Source organism: Agelaius phoeniceus, chromosome 13 (genome assembly GCF_051311805.1).
Source record: "Agelaius phoeniceus isolate bAgePho1 chromosome 13, bAgePho1.hap1, whole genome shotgun sequence".
NCBI classification, from domain to species: Eukaryota; Metazoa; Chordata; class Aves; order Passeriformes; family Icteridae; genus Agelaius; species Agelaius phoeniceus.
The window spans coordinates 9,034,596-9,042,277 of record NC_135277.1 but is presented as its reverse complement, the minus strand read 5'-3'; the positions used below and the strand labels follow the sequence as shown (position 1 = coordinate 9,042,277).

Here is a 7,682-nt window from a genome sequence, read left to right as displayed (position 1 = left end):
TTATGAATTCTCTTATCCCAGTTAGCTGGCAAAGATCAAACAAAACAAAACAAAAAAAACCTAGCAGAAAACCAACTTACATATTGCCCAAAATTTTATTTTTATAAAATCTCTCTACAGCTATTGTAAAATCAACAATCTATAGCAGTTGCAGTAAAAAATTGTACATATTTAAAAAAAAAAAAGGAAAAATCATGACACAACATGGCCCATGCTGACATGAATTAATTTACATGTAGTACTAGACATGGCATCATTCATGAGGAACACGTGTTCCTTCTAATTAATCTTGAATGTTGCACACACTCCAACTTGCCCAGGCAAGAACAGATTGAGAATCATTGTGCATTTGTACAGTAAGAGATCAGAATATCATATTCATTCCAGTCTTCTAGCTTTCTGCACAGATGCATTTTAAAAGTAATGTAATTGCAATATTACTGTAGACTTTTTAATTGCATGATTAAAATAGGATTTTAATAAGCAAACTTTATTCCACAGACTTTCTGCTGGGTAGCTATATACAACATAACCATGTTTTTGTTGCATGGCTGTATGAGACATGGAATTAGTAAGTGAAGGATTCTATAAGCAACAATAAGGACATGGGGGAATCAGTGCATGCAAAAATTAAATTGAGTTCCTAGATGATTGATATATATATATACACACACACATATATATATAATCTACCATCCTCTAGTTTTTAACTCAGTATATGCACATTATCCCAATTATTTTGGCTCTGCACACCCCATAGTTTAGGATTTTTTTAGCATCTGTTTGTTTCTTTAATATTTAACATTTCCTGCACATATCACTCTGTCTGGTATGATGAGTTGGTTGGAGATGGCTGCTGTACTACATTATTAGAGGAGAAGATGGGAAATACAATTTTACCACCCGTTCATATCTGGTTTTTCCTTTTCTGTTTTAATTTCCCAGACTGCTGTACTTTGGTAAGAATTGCTTGCTTTCTTTCCTGCAAGCTGCAAAAGCTGATCTTGTTGGACTGTGAGCAGAGCATTGGAAGAATCCAAGAAACATCAGTGTTGTAGGATTTGCTGGTTCTACACTGTGCCAGGAAAACATGGCTTGTGGTGGGCTCAGCAACCCCAAAGTAGGAAAGGTTTGGCTGTGAGACCCCCTGGGAATCCTGGGCACTGGAGGCACAAACAAGGGGCCAAGATCAAACCTTTGGCAAATATTCCAACACAGATGCACAGAAAGGCTTCTTTTGGTGCCACTGCTGAGCTGGCAGAGGGGAATGACACCCAAAAATCAGCATTTCCTGCAGTGAGAGCTTTCTGTAGATCTGTGCTGAGCACATCCAGGAAGCAGAATTTAGTGTGGCCTCCTGTGGGCTAATGACTCCATGTATTATCTGTCCATGAAAGTAAAAATGTTTCGAGGAAAGTCAGAAAATTCCCATATTTCTTTGTCTCATGAGGCAACGTAGGAATGGCTGCTACAAGGACATGGAGATATGAGGATCCTCTGGATGAGAATAAAAGACTGGAACTTTGGGTTTTGCCAGTTCCAGCTTAATGAGTGGTTTTGAAGCAGAATTGTTCTGGGCTGATAATATAAAAATATATCTGGTAGTTTTGGTTTTGCTGTAAATTTGTAGTAGGAAAAAGAAATATTAGCACTGTGGGACTGCTGGGAGTCAAATTTTCTCTCTTGACTATCTTAGCAATTTGAACAAATACTCTCTTCTGAATGTCTGGCCTTCCTGATTATTGCTGTAGCTAATTTGTCTTGTCTTTTTCATATTATTTTATTACTTTGATAAAGTGTCTTCTTGTATTTGAAAATAGTGACACGTAGCTTTTTATAATTTACTTTTTAATGACATTTTTTGCAGATTTACCTGGTGATTAGGGCTAAGAAAAAGAATTTTTCTCAGCTGTTTTCCTGGCTGGGTGGTATCTCTCCTCTCTGGGTACTTTATGAGCTCAGGAGATCTTTATTGTTGTTTCAGAAGGTCTGGAAGGCAAAGATTAAATTTCACTGAGGTCTAATCAGATTTTCATGAAGTTGAGCCAGAAAATGAGGTTGCTTGTGTCTCCATTTTTGACCGGTTTGCTCTTTATTTTTTTAAATTGCATCTCTGACTCCCTGCTCTGGTGATCACACACTGGGGTCACAACATTGCCTCCTCAAGAGAGAGCAAAGCTGCAGGGAGGACAGCTGAGGAGCTCCATGCTCTGGCAGAGTTCTTGCTCCTGCTCTGATATTTCTGTGGCACCTTTCCACACTGGAAAGGGAAGGGCAGGGAATAGGAGATCTTGCCTGCTGGTGCTGATTTTCTTGGGATAACTTTGGCAATGCCCTGTGAATATCTCTGAAGGAAACTGGTGTCAGAGCAGAAAGGGAAAGTGGGCAGAGCTGTGTGATGTCCTCTCACTGAGCAAGGGGTTCCTGCACCCTGCAGTGCAGCTGCTCTGGGCTGAGATGAGCATCTCTGTGATGCCCTCTCACTGAGCAAGGCTGGCACAGCAATGCTGGGGTTCCTGCAGCCCTGCCCCATGCAGTGCATCTGCTCTGGGCTGAGATGAGCATCTCTGTGATGCCCTCTCACTGAGCAAGGCAGGCACAGCATTGCTGGGGTGTCTCTGCAGCCCTGCCCCATGCAGTGCAGCTGCTCTGGGCTCAGCACCTGCTGCAGAATGAGCTCTGTGCCCTGGGAGAGCTTTGAGTCCAAAGCACAGGACTTCACTGCACTGGTCAGGAGCTGCTGCTCTCCAGCTGGCACTCACCTGACTCTGTGGGGAACTCATTTGTTGATTGCCCACTTGAAATGCTTTAGGTTTTCCAGTTTGCTTCAGTCCTACTCTTTGGAACTGAGATAACAGATAAGAAGTGTGAGGTGCTGCTTTTCTGGTATCCATGGCACAACTCCTACCTCCTTCAACAGAGATCACTAAGTTCTCTCTCTTCCCTGTCCTTCTATTTTTCAACTTGTTTTTCTTGGGTTTCTCCCCTGCTTTCTGCTGAAGGATTTTTCCAATGCAGGCAGAAAAGGGCTGGTGGTGTGTCTTTTCTCAGGGTATTAGGTGCAACAATGATGAATAAAATGGCCATGGGAGCCAAATATGTAATAAATAAATTTGGCTGAGGCCAAAAGTCCACCTCTATGCTATGTGCTAGTGCTCAGTACTTGATATATGGGGGCCAAATTTTCTTTACAGATTTTCCCCATTTAAACCCAATTTAGCTTTTCTGGGATGAGTTGTCACATCTGTGCACTTGGGTGACAAGTGTGTCACCCAGCAGGTTGCTTGTGGTAGCTGCCCAGTGCAGGAGAGCTGTGTGCTGCCCTGCAGCAGGCAGGCAGCACTGCAGGGGCACAGCTGCTGTGATGTGAGATCCTGTGTGCTCCTAACACCCCTCCTGCTTTCCACTGTGCATCCCTGGGAGCAGCTTGTGTGGATAACTGACCTGCATCTTCCTGTTTGTTTCCATCCTCACTCTTCAAACACTGCAGAATTCAAATTATGAACAAACCCGCCTGGCAAACTTGGCAGATTCTCACTTTATTCATGAAGGCAGATCTAATGTTCCCTGACAAATTGTTCCAGAGAAACTGTCTTGTAAAATACAGGATCTGCCAGTTCCTTCATACCAAACCATATTTCTATTAGGACACAGTGTTAATGGTTCACTGGAAAGTACAATGCTGGGTGCAGAATGAATCTGAAATCATTTAGCATACTTGATTGTTAACTGAGCTAACTATCCTGTGAGTGCATTGGCTGCCATCTGTCCATTGCCTTGGCAGCCTTGGAGGGGGGATAATCTGGGAGCTGGCACGGCTCCAGTTTGCCGCAGGTCTGCTTTCGAGTGTTTTTGTAGCAGATGTTGTGCCACATGCCCAAAGCTGCTGCCTGGAAGCTGCTGTGTGCTCAAATTTTTAATTTTGGGGGGGTGTTTGACTGTCTTTGACACAAGATTTGCATTTGTCTTAGCAGCTCCTTATGGAGTGCCTTTGTTATAAGTGATAATCTGATGAAAGAGCCAGAACCAAAACCTCGAGGCCTCTGTCACAGATTTCTGCTGGTTCCAGTGGACACTGGATTGGACCCTGACTTGCCAGTTGCTGATGTGGTTTTTTATCCTTTTAATGGTGTGTATTGGAAAGTGTGGCACTTAAAAAACATTTAGTATGGAATTAGGGAGCCCTCAAGTTTGCACTGTGCTTTAAGGAATTCAATAATCCTTGCTTATCTAAGATGCTCCAAAACTGTTTATATACATAGATCCTTGCATGTTATGCACAGGGAAACTAGAAGTTCCAACAAATTTTTTCCTCCTTTGTTATCTTCTATGGGTAACATTTTTTCCTCTGAAAGTCAGTTGATCCTAAATTAATGTAAATCAGCCAAGGTAAAGTGAAGCTTTAGGAACTGCTGCATTTTTCAATCCCGTGATTAAAATGCTTTGCTCTTCCTGTGCAGCTTGGTGCTTGTCAGCAGAGTAGCAGGAGGGAATTATCATCTTGCTGCAGCAACCCCTGCTGCTGCTGATAGGGAAGATTTCTTCTTCTCTCATTCCTTTCTTCTCATTAAGAAAAAGCAAAAGGGGGAAAAAAGTCAGTTAGGCAATGCAACACGATGGATCTCAGTGCATTTTCTACATGTCATCCATTTCAAGAGGTTTGCTATATGAAACTTGTAGCTGCTGGGCCATCCAAAGCATCTTTCTTCCATCCTGGTCTATATTTCCACTTGATGACTTTGTTTTGGACTGCCTGGATGAGTTCTTGGAGGATGACAAATGATATGAATGTGCCTGTTCAGCTCTAAAGCAACTGCCCATAGATTTGCTTCTGTGTATGCAAATAAAATATAGTACAAGAGGTGACCTATTTTGTGTGTTAGGCATGGGAAACTTCCCAATCTCAGTAATTAACTTATCACCCTTCAGAGGAAAACTTGTAGGTTGTTTTTACAGCATGTGGCTGAATTTGCCTTTGTGCAGTGTCCGTGCTTCTTTGAGCTTAAAATGTTTGGTTCAGAGTCTCTGCTTCTGAAAACATTAAAGGTGCATAAAATAAAAATGTGATTACAACACTCAATCTTCTTAATTAGTTTCTATTGTTTAGTCTGTTAAATGCCATTTGCCTGTCAGGGAAATGCATCCCATGTGCAGGGAGCACTGCTGGAGTGCTGCAGAAGTGATAGGTTTTGAATATCTTGAGTTTTGGGAAAGGCCTTCGTAATATCTCTAACTGGAATACTGACTAGGTAGTTAATCATAATCTAGGATCTCAGGCTGAGAAATGCTCCTAGTTCATGCTGTGTGTGCAGACATCTGTTACTCAGCAACAAATGTCACTCTCTTTCCAGATGAGTTATTAGCAAATGTTAAAAAGACAGGTATACAGTAAAAGTTTAATGCCTATGAAATGACCTGTGAGGCTGCAAATGCCTTAGCATATGGAATATAATGCTGAGTAATAAAGAGATTAGCATTCCAGAGTATTTATGATGATTAAAAAGAAAAAAAAAAAGAATAATACTGCTGCCATGTAAAAATGAATCAAAGAATTCAATTTACTGTTCCAACAATGCATGCTTTACAAATGTACATGCTATAGTTTATGGAGGCATTTAGCTGAACAAGGCAACAAATGTTTTCTGGGAAATAATATGAGGCAATGTATTTGTCTGCAGCTGAAAATGTGTAGTTGCTTTCCTTAGGATTGGAAGCAATCTTGCTAAAGCAGAACAAGAAACTTTTACAATATCAAGATGCCAGTAGAGAGTGGACAGAAAAACTTCATTTAAGTAAGGTGAAGATATGACATTTATTGGTATTATAAGATAAAATACTTCACTTTTTTGTAACTATCAGCATAAGAATAGAGTTAGAGCAAGCTTTAGCCACAGCAAGTATTTTATTTCCCATACACTGCATACTTTAAGTTACATAAAAACAAGTATCTGCACTATTTCTCTAAAACATAGACATTAAATTCTGTAGTATTTGCATCAGGAAAGCTTCTCCTGCTCTTACCTGTTAAATCCAGAGACAGATGTTGGCAGTTCTGGTGCTCAAATGCTTGTGCCCGTGCTCCAGGATGCAGCACCTCTCTTTGTGCTGGGTGTGCATTGGGGTAGATAATGAATGAGACCTGATTAATCATGGTACGAGTACTTGGGAAGACAGGCAATAAAAACAAAGAACTTGAAAGTTTTTACAAATAAAGCTATGCAGGAGCCTTACTTTATCTTCTATCCATCCTCCTAATCCTAAAGTCAGGCACCCTCCCTTTCCCTCATCTTTTCTCCATTGCTTAGCAACACTCATGGGTGAACTTACTTAAAGCAGAGCTTTGTTCCCAGATGTGATTTCAGTAATATTTGCAGGCTTAACAGTTCTGAGATGTGAAAATCAGCCCCCTTCCTCTGCCACACCATTAGCCTGCTTCACTAAATAGTCTTTCTTGTTCTCTCCTGCACCCCAGGCATGTTTCAGTTTTTGTCTCTACTGTTTTGATCTTACCAAGAGAGTTGTGGAAAGAGGGGAGAGGTTCAAATAAAGCTTTAATTATGGAGGACACACATACAATGTGCACAGCAAAGCTGTGTGTTGGGAATAGAATTGAAGTGTAAATGCAGAATGGTCAAGAAAAGAACTGTTATTTCTCTCGACTCAATTTGATTTTTTTTGAAGTTGAGATTGAATAAATGGCATCTTTCATGCCAGCATTTACATGCTGAATTGGTATGACCAACCACATATTACAATATAGCCTTGAACAATCATTTTAAGTAGGGGGAAGCTACAGTAGCTAATTGCTTCCTACACAGTTTTTCTAATTTTGGCAATACAGTGACATATCAGCACTTCCTAGAAATGCTCAGTTTGCCAGGCTCATCTGCATCTGTATTTAGTCCTGTTTCTGGAGGATAATCTGCTTTATCCATTCTGTTTCCTCTTGTTTTCCCTGGCTGCTTTTCTGTAGTTCACTACCCTTTGAGTTATGGGTGGGTTCTGTGTGTTTTCCTCTGCAAGCCAGAAGATGTTAATGCACATCTCTTTGATCCTAGAGACAAGCTAGATCACTCACCAAGGAGACTTGTGTTGAAATGCAAACATTTCCATTGAAGTCTCTCTCAATTTATGTGCAGAACACTGTATGTAAAAGCTGGTGGTGAGCCTTCAAGGGTTCTATTACTTCACCAGTGCCATAACCACCCTGCTGATATTCCACGAAGAAGTTCCTGTGTTTTGGAATGGAAGACTTCCCAGGCATGGAAAACCTTGGAGCTTTTGCCAGGCAGAATGATCTTAAGTCAAATCTTTTATGTTTAGGCTTCTCTCGTGGATTTTGAGGTTGACACTCCAGCTGAATTACCAACCTTGTGAAATCAATAATTTTGGAGGGGCTGTTGCCCAGAGGGGATGAAGTGCACGCTCATGTGGTCCCTCAGCTCTAAGACAGCTAATGAAATCCACTTAAAAAAAAGCATGTAAACTGCAGTGGCAAATCCTCTTGCATTTTTTTTTTTAGATAGTCACAAAGCAGATTCTGGGAAAATGCGGTAGAATTCTTCTTTGATTTAGAGAATTGTAATTAATCTGTAATCTGTTGATTCAATTTGTTTGGGTAGAAATCAAATGAATTTCTGAGTTACTGTGCATTCTCTATGTCTTGTGTCACAGAGCTTTGC

At 40.9% G+C, this 7,682-nt stretch overlaps 1 long non-coding RNA gene across 2 annotated transcripts; it reads right to left on the bottom strand.

The window, feature by feature from the left end:
* Window positions 1–469: 469 nt before the first annotated feature.
* Window positions 470–6,323, bottom strand: LOC143695165 (uncharacterized). Of its 2 annotated transcripts, XR_013184143.1 has the most exons (3): window positions 6,232–6,323; window positions 6,022–6,105; window positions 470–4,560 (listed from the first exon to the last, which is right to left on the bottom strand). It is a non-coding gene; the product is annotated as an uncharacterized LOC143695165 (long non-coding RNA). The 2 variants fall into 2 exon arrangements; XR_013184142.1 differs by having other exon boundaries at window positions 6,022–6,317.
* Between the last annotated feature and the right edge of the window lie 1,359 nt (window positions 6,324–7,682).